This window comes from Neomonachus schauinslandi, chromosome 3 (assembly GCF_002201575.2).
Source record: "Neomonachus schauinslandi chromosome 3, ASM220157v2, whole genome shotgun sequence".
In the NCBI taxonomy this organism is placed as follows: domain Eukaryota; kingdom Metazoa; phylum Chordata; class Mammalia; order Carnivora; family Phocidae; genus Neomonachus; species Neomonachus schauinslandi.
In genome coordinates, this window is record NC_058405.1 from 119,256,191 (window position 1) to 119,271,340 (window position 15,150).

At 37.1% G+C, this 15,150-nt stretch overlaps 1 pseudogene; it reads right to left on the minus strand.

The window, feature by feature from the left end:
* Nucleotides 1–5,930: 5,930 nt before the first annotated feature.
* LOC110592324 overlaps nt 5,931–15,150 on the minus strand; it is a 34,931-nt pseudogene continuing 25,711 nt past the window's right edge.

The following is a 15,150-nucleotide window of genomic DNA, read 5'->3' on the forward strand; positions in this document are numbered from 1 at the left end:
AATGCTTTGTAGCTCATTAAGGAGATTGTACTGAGTTCCATTTAAGATTTTAATTATGTTATTTTTCCTTTTTGCTTCCAGCTTGTTTTGGCGAATAAAATTACCCACAGCTGCTTCAGATTGGTCATTCCTTCTGGGAGGAAAACCATATGGAATACTTAGAGCAGGTGCTTGGTACTTGACCAGCTTCTTCCATTTAAACAAGCTTGAACTGTGGCACCTGACATTGGGGCACCAGTCTACAGATGTGTTTGCAAGAGTTGGAAAATTGCCTCTCTTACATTACAAGAACTGGTGGACGATGGTAAAAAAAACTTTTGCTTCCATATAAGAATTTTCAGTCAACGTGAGACCACAGTGCAGTAAATTTGGAAACACTGATAGTATTTAAACTGGCAACTGAGTATGAGGAGAAAACAACTCTGGGGTCCCTTGGCCCTCACATCACCGTAACGTTGGGCACGTTATTCTGTCAACCAAAGGGCAAGGACAGAATTGTTATTGTCCAAGAAAGCCTGCAGCAATGGATTTTTACACCCTTGAAAGAAGCACTTGGAAGAACTGGAGATTATCCAGAGAAAGGTAATTAGGAAAAAAAAAAAGAATGCCGGGGGTTTTCCGAGGAGTTACGGCTTCTTAACCTAGAGGGGAAAATAAGTCTGAGAGGTTTCTACATGAATAAATTGAAATTATTAAAAAAAAGGGGGTTAAGCAGCTGTTTTCTGACTTTATGGAGCACTGCCCTAAAAATAATAACAATAATAATAATCTTGACAGGCAACAGTAAATGTATCAGTGAAATGTAATACGAAAAATCTTGACTCTAATTATTGTTAATCAGTGAGCAGTACCAAATCCACTCAGAAAGCCTCAAAGAATAAAACAAAACAGAACAAAACAGAAAACAAGTTTTTTATAGCCTATAATTCTGCCTCAAGGACAGTGGCTGGACTCTATTTCTTCATTTACTAAGCAAAATAATAGGTTGTGGAGCCTCTACCATGTGTCAGACGCTGTGCCTGTGAGCATAGAAGGAAGGCGAGGTCTCATTCCTCAGGCTTCTCCCTAGAGCACGGACGTCTTGCACACCTCAGGTCTGTGCTCTGCACCCAAGGATCTCTAATCTCCTTCTGGGTCAAACGTTTCTCTGACTTCTTGGCTAGAATACAATTTCAGGCATACGTGCGTTAATGTTCAAGTGACAAGGAGGCAGTGAATGAGGAGGCAAGGCATGGGCGTGTGAGTATGTTCGAGGGCAATAGATGGTCTTTATTTTCTTCTCCTTGAAATACTAATGAACTGGAATAGACTACCTTCTTATCTTTGGCTGCTTATTTCAATTAATTTAAAATCCTGAGCTTTGGAGATCAAAACTGCTGATTTCTAGCCGAGGGAGATCATTTGGCTTCTAACTCTAGACAGCAGACCCATAGGTACTGCTGGTCACTAGCAAGAGCGGGAGAGAATTAATGAACTCGGGCACAGCCATAACCTTTCATTTGGCCCAAATTTCATAGGCAGAAATACAGCCCAAAATATGAGAATGTTGATAGCAGACCATTAGGATTACATGAATCTATGAATCCAAAAACACATCATGCTTTCTGTTAAATGAGTAAAACCCCCCCTTTTTCAATCCATGCACACCAAAGAAGCACTCATATCAAGTTACAAACTCAGAGATACTTCAATAATTTTTCTGAGGCTTTTGATAAGGAGCCAAATTTTAGCAAACTTTTTTTGATTCATCCAAAATTCTAACATGATTAATATATTATTATAGAATATAGTATAAAATGTTAGTGAAAATATTTTCAACAGGTGGAAGCTTATCCTTTCAAGAACACTGAAATGTGGACATACTGCAAACATTTTCTTCAGGAATATCAATACCTTTCTTCAAGATATTATTTAAGAAAATATATCTCTGACTTTCACATGAAAACAGATAATTTTAATTCAACTAACGTTGATCAGATGTTTACCAGGTGACTACAGGAAATCAGTGGGTCAGTGTTATATGAATGTAAAGATGAGTATAAGTCATATAGTCTTTACCCTCAGGCAGCTGACATCTAACAGAGGAGCTAAAAAAATTTCCAGTTCTGTGATACACTATACAAATTGGAGTACAATATAAATGGTATATCATGACTACTGCAGATGACTAAAACCGGCTTAAGGAAAAAAAAATGTGGGCAAGAAATGAATACATTGCTTCACAAAAGGCAAATTCTTCAAGCGTTAGGAAGTCCACACCCAGCTGGGTTCAGGCATTCAAATCATGTTGACAGAAATCCGTCTTTTGGTTATATCTTGTCCCAGGATTGGCTTCATTCTCAGGCAGGCTCCCCTGTGTGGTGGCAAAATCACCATTCCAAGTTCCATACTTTTTTCTGCCAGATCGTCAAACCCAGAGCTAAGCAAGTCTTTTCCCTAATAGTTCTTGCAGTAAACCTGGTGTCATTAATTTATTCAGTCACCTAGCAAATATTAAACACATAGTAAGTATTAGGCAGTGTTCCAGACTTAGAGGATACAGTAACTATAAACAAAATAGATAAAGCACCTGCCTTCATGGAGCTCATATTCTAGGAGGGGAAACATATATTAACAAATACAGAAATAAATCTGTAAAATTTTTCATGATGAGGGCTATTTAAAAAATTAAAGCAGGGTAAAGGATCAAAAGTGACTCACCTGCCCAGCTTGTGTGGCCTGTCCATCCCTGAAGCTTTAGCAGAACTGTTTGGGCAAGCCTAGAATCCATCACTGTCTCTGTACCAAACAGAGTACCCTTGGTACCCCCCAAATCATCCAGGAGAAGAATATGGAATAAATAGCTCCCCCAAGAGAAACTCCCGATGTTGTTACGAGAGGGAGGCCTAGCTTCTCAACTGACAAAACGAACCAAACCTCACTGGGTTATAAGAAATATCAAATGTAAACCCTTCTCAGGAGCATGTGGCCTGGGGATAATAAAAGTTATGTGCTCCAGGTTTGAATGCACATGTGAAATGGGCCTTGAAAGATGGTTAGGATTTAGATAAATTTCAGGAAGGAAGATAGAGTGATAGGAAAGGGACAACAAGCAGAAGAGTTTGGTGTTTGCAGGAGTGTGTCTACAGGGAAAATGAACCCAAGATTGTAAATAAAGATGTGGCTGCATTTAGACAGGCCTTGAAATGTTCATCTGGTAGGCAGAGAGGAAACATTAAGGGGTTTGCGAGGAGAATAACATTACTGAGATCTGCTTCAAACTTACAACAGTGCCCAGGACTGGTTGGAAGGGAGAGCGAGAGGAAGGAAAGATAGCCTGGAAACCTGTTGTAAAGGTCCAGGTGAGTGTCTAGGTGAGAGTCGGAATTACGATGCGGGATTAGGGAGAATGGGTCATATGTGATTTTGAGGTCTCAAGCCCGGGTCATTGAGAAAATGGTGCTGCTATTCCCCATGGAATGCACATGAAAAGCAGGAATGAGGACTGAATAGTACAGAGGCGTTGACAGAGAATCAGCAACATAGTATATTGAGTTAGAGGTTCTGCCAGAACCAAGTTACAGTGTCTGAATGACAGCGAAAAATGCAATCCAGGGCTTAGGGAGAGGTTGGAGCTGGTGACTTAGATTTAATAATTACCTGAAGAAAAATGATTGTTAGAGCCATCAGAATGGGACAAAATCCCAGCTGGCTTCTTCTTAGGCTCCTTTGCAGCCCCTCAGCTCCCCAGCTCTAAAGGTGAAAATGTCCCAGCTCTCAGTCTTTGTAACTCTTCTCACATCTAACCACTCTGGTGACTTGATTCAAGTTGTACAGTTTTTGTTGTTGTTGTTGTTGTTGTTTAAAGATTTTATTTATTTATTTGAGAGAGAGAGAATGAGAGACAGAGAGCATGAGAGGGAGGAGGGTCAGAGGGAGAAGCAGACTCCCCGCCGAGCAGGGAGCCCGATGCAGGACTCGATCCCTGGTCTCCAGGATCATGACCTGAGCCGAAGGCAGTCACTTAACCAACTGAGCCACCCAGGTGCCCCCAAGTTGTACAGTTTTAAATGTAATCGAGCTCAGACCACTCTCCTGAATACCAGAATAGAATATCCAACTACCTACTCAACACCTCCCCTTGGGCATCAAATAGATCTTTTGAACTTCTCTCCAAAACCAGGTTCTTCATTTTCCCTCAACCCTCCTCATCTCAACAAATGGCAACTCCATTTTTCCAGTTATTGCAACCAAAGATTTTGGAGTCGTTCTTCACTCTTCTTGCTCTAATATAGCATATATAACCCGTCATCAAATTCTATCACCTATATGCTACAGCCGACTCAGGCAATTTCATATAAATGGAATTATACCAGGTGTGGTCTATTGTGTTTGGTTTCTTTCGCCTAGAGTCATGTTTTCAGAGTTTATCCACATGGTAGCACGTGTCCGTACTTGGTTCCATTTTGTGACTGAACAATACTTCGTTGTTCTGGTATACTGCATTTGCTTTATCCATGTATTCGTTGATGGACATCTGTGTTACTTCCACCTTTTAGCTATTGTGTGTAATGCTGCTATGAACATTCCTGTGCAGTTTTGTTTGAACACCTGTTTTCAATTCTTTGGGGTATACACCGAGGCATGGAGTTGCTGGATCATGTGGTAATTCTACGTTTAACTTTTTGAGGAATGGTCAAACTGCCCTCCACTGTAGCTGCACAATTTTAGATTCCCACAAACAATATACAAAGATTATCAATTTCTTCACATCCTGCCAACACTTACTTTGTTTTTTTTTTTCTTTTTATAACTATTCTAGTGGGTGTGAGGTGGTGTCTCATTGTGATTTTTATTTCCATTTCCCTAATGAATAATGACACTGAGCATCTTCAGATATAGTTGTTGGCAATTTGTATATCTTCTTTGGAAAAGTGTTTGTGTAAGTCTTTTACCCATTTTTTAACTCTGATGTTCATCTTTTTTGTTGTTGTTGTTAAGTGGTAAGAATTTTTTTATATATTCTACATATTAGACTCTTATCAGATATATGATTTGCAAATATTTCTCCAATTCTTCAGATTATCTTTTCACTATTTTGATAGTGTCCTTTGATGCATGAAAATTTTCAGCTTTGATGAAATCCAATTTATCTACTTTTCTCTTGTTGCTTGGGCTTCTGGTGTCATATATAAGAATTCTTTGCCCAATCCGAGGTTATAAAAATTTATTCCTATGTCTTCTACTAAGAGTTTTACAGTTTTAACTCTCACATTTTAGTTCTTTGATCCATTTTGAGTAATTTTTTTACAATGTCAGATAGGAGTAATCATAGTATATCCTGTAATTTACTTGGTTTACTCTGTTTATTTCCCGTATCTCCCACTGGAATCTAAGCTTCACCAGGGCAGGAAAGTGTCTTGTTCACTACTCTAACTCTCTTGCTAGCCTGACCAATAGTGACTTGCACATAGTAGAGGCACATTATTTGTGAAATGAATAAATTAAGTGGCCAAAGAATGTTCCAAAGGGAAGACAGCTAAGATGATCTTATATCAGTGTATTACCATGTAAAAGATAATCCCTAATGGAAAAAGTTCAATACATTTTACCACAGTTCTACTACAATGTGCTATAAACACAATAGCTCATTTGATCTTTGTTCTATAATAAGCTAAGTCACTTGAGATTTTTTTCAAGTTACTTTTTCCTTATAATTTGGAAAAGAGAAAAGAAAAAAGAAAACCTCATACAACATCTGGAGTTCGCTTTTATTTATATATATTTTTGATTTAACAGTTAATTATGATTTATAAGTGTCATTTTAAAAACATCAGTCCATCAAACCATGCAGAAGAAAGTATGCAAGAAGTCTGCAAAACAAAATGTATTTTAAACATGTTTAAGTAGAGGGATTATCTGAAATTCTGGATTTTTCAGTCCCTTCGTTATTATGCTATGACAATCAAGTAATGCTTAACTTCAGTGGAAGTAAGCCTCCTGGATCTGGCTTCATTGCAGTCTCCAACCTCTGTGTTGTCTTCTGTCATTTGCCCTTAAAAAACTTTCCTTTAGGGTTAATCTGGCTGTATGAATAACATCTTCAAGTTCCAGGTCTTCATTATATCTTTTCTCCAGGAAAGTCTTCCCATTGACATGATTCTTTCCCATTGCTGTGGCTTTCCAGGCAAAGTGAGCTCCAGGTAGATCTGACTAAAATAAATATGGCCACCCCTCATTCCAACCACAAATTAGTAAAGAGACTCCAAATGGATGAACACTACCTGAGTGTATTCTTACATCACATAAGCTACTCTCTGTACAAGTTGAGCCGTGGGGATGGGGTCTTGGTAAATGAGATAGTATTGCTGAGCTAGTTTTTGAGCTCCGTGCACGAGCACTCTGTAATCTGGGTCAACGCCACTATACACCAAACCTATATGCTTGGTAATTGGTTCCACGTTGCGTACACTTGGCTCATCTTACAGAATGGATTTCTGTTTCTTCTCAGTTGCTAATACCACATCATTTGCAGCTTTAATTCCCACTGAAGGGTCTCCTCCAGCTACACCAGCCAAAACATATTCAATCTGGACAAGTCTACCAGATGGGCTGAATGTACTCAGCGAAAAGCCGAAACTGTGCTCCGCCTTCTTTACCTGGAGTGCCCTGGAGTTTGCTTTTAAAGAGACTAGTATCAAATTGCATCTTGATCACCTTGTATCTTCAAGTGCCCTAGAGGGATCCATTGACCAATAACTAGATGAAAATTTGATGTTCAGAGTCATAAAGAACAAATATATAATTTTGGAATTTCACTCACTGTAATTTGTTCATTTGCTGAGAATGTGTCAGATACTGTGGTAGGTGCTGATGGGAAAACAGAATTCAAGCAATCCTCAATCTCTGTCACAGAGTTCACCATAGGGAAGACAAACACACACATTATTAAGCTATGCCCTTAATATTAGAAAGAATGAAAATATACAGTCCATTACTAAAAGCACTACTATTAGACAATCAAGCATGAAAAGTGTCCAAGAGCTGGTGCAGAATATAGATGTATGCCTGCCATTCCCTCTCAGTGACAGTGTGTTTCCTGTGGACATTGAGGATCACTTCCCTCTCTGAGCATTCCTCTCCTTGTCCTCTGAAATCTCCTTGTATTTTATTCCCTCTGAGCTCCACCAAGGTTGAGTCTTCCTCCACTATGCTTTGGCCCATGTAGTCTATCTACCAGTGACCTGAGGGAAAGGGAACAGACTAACAGATTCTGATGAAGGACATGAAGGAAAATTGTCCTTCCTGGTCTAGCTTCCATGAAAATAATTTATAATACAAATCAAGCCCTTTCCTGCTGAGATTGGTTGTCCCCATTACATAACTCCTCTGTTATTATGCTACAACAATATCTTTCTCTTTTGTCTGCATTACCAAGCTAAACAGAGAACGAACAAATAACTTGATTTTCCTAGTTATATATGGCCCAGGACCTCAGAAATGGATGGGTATGTGCCCTTTCCCCAAAAAGTGAGGAGAGAGTATCAGAAAACCCCATTTTTCATAATAATATCAACTTTTTGGTACTACTAGTGTCAACTCTAATAAACGACAAATCAAGCTGAAGTTATTTAGCCCAAACCAGGGTTAACAATCTGCTAGCCCTAGTGCAGAGAGCCATATTGGTTCATTTTAGTCTATGGTGGGTCTAATTGGTTGGTAATAAGAAATAATAGTTGATAAACATTTTAAATACTGCTTGTGGCTCACCTTAAAACCACAATTTTTGGAGGAGATTTCTCCAAAGAATTAACAGGAAAGAAGAGATGAAACCAAACCTTACTAGAATAAACCAAATTTTATTGCTAGAAATTTAAATTGAGTTCATTGCAGATACTCATAAAAGATCTCATTTGCCCCATTTTCTATGGAAAACCCTAAAGCAATTTTTGTTGGCACTAGGTAACTAACCCACTGAGGCTATGAAAATCTATCTAGGCCTCTACTTTCTTTACACAGTGGAGAAATTTAATGCATTTGGAAAACAAAACGGACTCCAACTCTCAGTAATAAAACTAATCCCTCTTTAACTGTTGAAAGCACTATCTATTCAAAATCAAAATGAACCTTAAAAGTTGATCAATAAAGCATAAAAAGCCCCAAGTACATAAATTAACTGAACATCCATCATGGAAATCATTTGTTAAAGTGAAGAAAACAAAAGCAGCCCACAGATTTTAATAAAACTAGATTACTTCCACCTATAAAGAACCTGGTTTTCCTCTGAACTCAAAATCACTTCATTAAAATTTTGTTAGATATTTTGTATTATATTTAGCAACATATGCATATATGGAGGTGGAAGGGAGAAAAAAAGAAACTATTTTTATTGTGAGAGGGATCCAGAGGGAAAAAAGTAATAAAACACTCCATCTTATCAAATAGTATTAATTCCATCTCCTCTGGTTCAGAATCACCCATTTCTGGTAATTATGAAAACAAATCAAAGTTCAACTTCCTTTCAAGGCATCTTTTCCTTCCCAAGATGGTATCTGGGTACGAAGAGAAGCTGGCCACACCTCATGGCATTGAAAAAGGGACTTTGTGCTCTACGTCCCTTTTGGTGTTTCATCCCACTAGCCTGTAAGGAGCAAACAGCCTCTGTCCTCACTGGCTCGTCCTGAAGTGGCTGTAGTTTAATTTACCTGTTCTGTTCCCTCCTAAGGGAAAGGAACTGTAATTTCTCCCAGGAAACTTGTTCACCCACCTGCTCTCCAAGATCCCCTTCTTTTCTCATTGGTGTTACAAATCTCCTGTGTTCTGGCCATGGTCCCCATTAAATCCCCAACATTAATATCTTCCTTCTGCATTCCTCAACTGGAGATATGTGGAGTTTTTCAAATTCTTTCTATCACATGTGAAAGAAGGAGTCGCATGAGAATTATTTTTGGTCCCTCTTTACCTAAATATCCTATGCAGCCATTTCTGTTCTGGGATGAGCAGGTAGTCAAAGACACCATATTCAGAATTACAGCTGAGCAATGTACAACTCCAGAGGCACAATTGAGATAGACTATAATTTGACTAATATCCCCTAAATTTGTGTTATGTTCACAGGTACATGGTGACCTATAGTGACAGTCTTCTTCCCAGAGTTCCCAAGAGAAAAGGAGGCACAAAACCCCATAGTTTCTATCTCAATTATATATTGTCTTCATTTCCTCCTTCTTTCTATAACTAGGACCAAGGCCAAAGAGAGCCTTTGAGCTGCCTGGGTAATCTCTCTTTCCCCCAGTTCTTTAAGGTTTCTGTGCTTTCATACCACCAGAACAAAAAGAGTTTTCCCCTCCTGCTTGGATAAGAACTTTTGTTACATGTCTTATAATCTCCATACACTATCCTTTATAAGACTCTAAGATCTCCAAGCTTTGCTCATTTGATATACATATAAAACTATATTTATAGTTATATATAGACAAACTTCTGAGACTTTGAACCCCATTTTGTTTCTCAACAAAGTTTGTTTTTTTAATATTCTTGTTTCCTTAACTTAAAATCACTTTTGAAACTTAAGCATGAATAACTACTTTCTTTGTTTTCTCTGAATAGTCCACAGTTTCCAAAGATAGTGGAATCACAATACAAAATGATTGATGGGATATAAAAAATTTAAAAGTAAATATTTTTTAATATTTATTATATTGGACTTTAAACTTCTTAAGGATAGTGTTTATGATGAATTTGTTTTGGTATTAACCTGAGTATATATATTAACTAGATCTTGGATTAGTGTTTAAGTGAATTAAAGAAACACGTTCTTTCTTTTTTTTAAACATTTCTGGAAGAATTTTTATTTATTTATTTATTTTATTTTATTATGTTATGTTAATCACCATATATTACATCATTAGTTTTTGATGTAGTGTTCCATGATTCATTGCTTGCGAATAACACCCAGTGCTCCATTCAGTATGTGCCCTCTTCAAGACCCATCACCAGGCTAACACATCCCCCCATGCCCCTCCCCTCTAGAACTCTCAGTTTATTTCTCAGAGTCCATAGTCTCTCATGGTTCGTCTCCCCCTCCAATTTCCCCCCCTTCATTTTTCCATTCCTGCTATCTTCTTCTTTTTTTTTTTTTTTAACACATAATGTATTATTTGTTTCAGAGGTACAGGTCTGTGATTCAACAGTCTTATACAATTCTTTCTTAACCTAGTCCAGACTCTGATCTTAATAAAGACTGAATACAGAAAGAAGTTGCTCCTCAGCTCAATGCTGTGGAACCTTAGTATGTACACCTATAGGAGAAGGATTTGGATGGGAAAGGCTAGAAAGAGAAATTCCATGTGAAATCCAAAAGGACAGAAGATACTCCAGTACCCAGGACTTGCTGATATGGGGAGAATAAATAAAATTGAACATACCTTAAGAAACAACTACTTGTTCTTCCTCTGATCTTGCTAGATCTCTAAGTAGACCAAGATTTTGTAGGAGAAGCACTATATTTGAGACATGGCTAACAGGGGTTCCCTTTTCTTTTCATCAAACACACAAAGCTTTGACTGTTTTAGAAAGTTTGCGCTAGCGTTTGCATAGCTCATTGTTATTTATCCTACAGGCTTTCTCTAAAATGTCACCTTCTCCCAAATCCTTCTCTAACCACCTGACATATTATAATCTCTACCCTCCTGCACCCAAATCTCATTATTCTGTCATATCACCTATTTTAATTCTTTTTTACATGTACTAGTTTTTCGTGTCCTTGTTACTTGTTTGCTGTCTTTCAAACTCCTCAACCCCTACACACATCATTTACTAGCATGTGATGTAGCTAATTTAATGTCTATGCTAGTCATTTTACCCTGTAGAATGGGACAATAATAGTACCTATCTCAAAGTGTTGTTTAGAAGGCTTTAATGAGATAATACATGTAATACAACTATACATAGTAATTTGACACATAGTAAACTTGAAAAACAACTATTGTTACATAAAAGAATGAACAGATGAATAAGCAAAATATCACTAGAACAACAAACTATATGTTCTAAAACTATATGAATTAAATATTGTGTAAAATCTTTACATCTCAAGCCAATTTCTCTTTTTTATAATATCCCAGCTTAGATTCTAGTCTACACAAAATGGCAAAGAAGACAAAATTGTAAATTAGTTCTTTTTCTGCAATTAAACAGGATCTTCCTCCTCAAACCACAGGGCTTGAGACCCTATCCTTTACCCATGCCCTCTTCAGTGACCATACCTTCCCTGGCTTCAAATGTTAATGGTTCTGTTAATGGCCATATATGTTGTCCTCACAGGGCTTTCTAGGAATAATGAGCTAATGATAAGGCACCCCACTTGATGGGAATTACAGTGCTTATTTCAAGAGACACTGTGATGAAGGAAGTTTTGTAAGTCCAGAGGGCAATTTGGCTGCCCCTCAACTATAGCACATAGGTTCCTGCTCATAAAGTCAGTCCAGACTAAACTGTGAAAACAATTCATGAAAAACTGAAAAGTAGTGCCTTATCTAAAATTCAATACAAACCTTGTAATATCATCTTAATTCTGTATACAAAGTACTCCAAAATCATATAGATTTTGACCTAAGATCATTTAGAAAATGATTAAGAAGTGCAATAGGTTACCCAGTTTGGCACAGTTTAGTAAAACACAATGGCTTGTTGAAGAGAAATACTGCATATGTGTAATAGTAGATCAAGAAGGAATTATGAAAAATCATTTACAAAACAGATTTATAACCCTGAGTCTGTTCAATCATACCAAGATCACAGAGACTTCACTGTCATTCTAAAGTCTAGAATTTAGAAATTCTGGTAAAATAGTGCTTAGAATTGTGATGGAGGAACATTTTCTTTTGCTAGAAACAGTAGAATATAAATATAAACAGTAATTTCTTCTTTCAGTAGTAGTTACCAAAGGACAGAGCAAAGTTTCCAAACTAAAGTAGAACATATAAAAGACTTCATTCACAATTTACATTAAATTTAAGTTAATTTATTCTAGGTCCCAAAACTTTCAGATGCCATCTTTTACTTAACTCATTAAGTCACATTAAGAGTCTAGAATAAAATGCTGCTTAATGTTATTGATGAGATCTTATATCTGAACATTATTTTAGCTGATCTACTGAAACTCATCAAAGCAATCATTTTTCTTCTCTTTCCATTCTCATTCAAAAATGTGATTTTATTCCTGACATTAAAAATAATGTCCTCGGGTGCCTGGGTGGCTCAGATGGTTAAGCGTCTGCCTTCGGCTCAGGTCATGGTCCCAGGGTCCTGGGATCGAGTCCCACATTGGGCTCCCGGCTCAGCGGGGAGCCTGCTTCTCCCTCTGACCCTCTCCCCTCTCATGCTGTTTCCCTCTCGCTCGCTCTCTAAAAAATAAATAAAATCTTTAAAAAAAAAAAAAAAAAAAAAATAATGTCCTCTAGGGGCAGTGGAATTCAATGTGATGTGAGCAATCAGCATATGCCCCCGGATGAAGAGGCAACTATATGGGGAAAATGAGCCCGTTTTGTTCAACCCCAGCTTTGACTCTCAGTTGCCTTCAAAACCATAGTCCAGGTTAAATTAAAAACAGGAAAGTCTATGCTGGTTCTTTTCTTAGGAAACAAAATAAAAATATAATGTATTGATCACATTTCTCAACTAAAAAAAATGAAATATATTCCAAAATATTTTGGAAGACCTGGATCTTTAGTAATGCTCTATAGTTTGGGGCACAGCAGTAGGATATAGCTGTTCAGAAAACTTCAGTCATTTAGTAGATACGATTTCAGAGCTTCTGAACTCTTCCATTCTCTGTAATCATTCTCCTAATTTTTTGATTTCTTCATCTACACTACTTGCAATATCATCTATTGTTCCTGTCACCCCCAAGATCCATTTCCTCTGCAAATGTACCTTTATGTTTCCTAGAGAGTCATATTCCTTCACACTCAGTTCTTGTGGTTCAGTTTATACTAATCCTCTTCTGAATCCAAGCATTAGACATAGGACTCAAGACAGAGCACCACATCCCATTGACAACACAAATTGAATTGGGAAAGGACATGTGATCCAGATGTTACAACTGGGTATTTCACCCGTCTGGCCAGAGTGTTTGGGTCAAGGATGGGCACAGGACCCAAGCAAGCCAATGAAGCTCAACCAGATCTTTTGGTGGCATTATTGAAATGTAGATTATCTTTCCTTTGGATTGAGGTTAGTAATAAAGCAGCCTTGAGTTCCTGAGAGCTATCTAACCTTCCTGTGGGAAAAGATGCCCATATAGAATGCTAATACAGAGGAAATCATGGCCAAGAATAAAGACATTATGAATTTTTATGACATTATTTGAACTCCTGTATCTAGCTATTCCTGAAGACCTCCTGCCAAATTTTTGGTTGCATATATAAACTAATATTTCCTTTTTTCTGAAGACTGATTCAATTGGGTTTTCTATCATCTGGGACTGAAAGATTCTGTCAGTATATTGCTCCATTACTTTTCCAAAATGTCAGGATCTCATGTCATAATATTCAAACAGACAAAAACAATGATCACCGAATTATTTCAACAGAAAGTAGATTGGAAATTTTACCTGTTAATCCAGAGATTAGTGAGGGAACAACTGCATTAACTTAGTGTCCCATGGCTCCAGAGCAAGGCTACCACAATCTTTCTGGGTTAACATGATGTATAGTAGTAACATTAATACAATTAAATAAGTGGCCACATATGATTAAGTCATGTGCCTATTCTTCAAAGATAGACATAAGCCAATCAAAATAAATGCAGCAAATTTTGAGCGTTATAATAATTTCAGATTTTAAAAATACATAGTTCAGTCAACTCATAATTCAGTTATATTTTCAGTATTCTGTTCATTCATTCATTCATTCATTCATTCATTTAAAGAATGTTTGTTGGATACCAACTGTTGGCCAGTCATTTTGTTTCTTGCTGAATGCACAATATCTACATGGATTAATAAGCACTTATTTTGCCTCTTATACCCAATGGGTTATTTTAGTATTCATTGGTACTTCCTTTGCAGGATGGATAAGAGAGAAAAAAAGAGATGAAAATCTTTTCAGTTAAATGTCATCACCTGTAAATGATTTTACTGGTGGCTGAATGGAAAAGGACTTTTAAATGAATGAACAATGAGAAATTTGGAGATTATTTGTCATTTCCATTTTCCTCTAATTTCCTTCTCACCCATTTTAATAAATCATTGACAATTGGCCATATTCCAAATGAATAGATTTTTCAGAAAGCTCTGGTTATGATATTCATTATAAGTATTTCAAAAATTGTCGTATTTTTGTCTACACAGAAATTGGAAAGTGGGCAACTTTACAAAACTATCTGGATAATTCAAGTCAAGTGTCCTAATTATTGATGCAGAGTAAGGTTTTTGATGATTATAACATCATAACAAATTTAATTTGGAGAAATTTGGTAAGATTAAGCAGTTTGAACACTTTACCATGAACCATGGTTCCAGGAATCCAAAATTTGAATCTTCATAACTTTGCCCCAACCATTTGAAGAAGGGAGTTATTTAGTGCTAATGGCTGCAATCATTACGTTTAAAGGCAAAGAGAAAATACTGTAAACAAAGCAGGAAAATATTTTTGGTGTATAGCATAAACACACAAACAATTATCTTAAAATGTAATCTTCATGTGACTTATTAAAGTAGATTACATTTTAATGTGCATTGCAATTTGCACATTATAGAGAGCACTCTATATGCAGCGTTAACTGTGTGACCAGCCTGACAACCTGCACAACTGAAGATATAAAAAGAGAAAAAAACCCTCTGCTATCTTTCTCTAAATGGATGTATTTGGTGTTGATAGTCAGATACAGTATTCACCTTTATCCCAGCTTGTTTCTGACCCAGTGGGTTAGTGTTAATCACCACTGTAGGCACCAATAATTTCCCCATATGTGGAATTTGATAAGTTAGAGCACCCACTTCAATTCAAGAAGATTCCAGCTGACTATCCAGTTATCGCTATGGACAGCTTCAAGCACATCCATGGCTGGCCTTGTATTCTTAGCTTTATCAAGCGCTTTGCACTTTTTGTCTTTTATCTCTTAATTGAGACCTGACTGCAAGAAATGCCTATCTCTTCAACTAGGTTG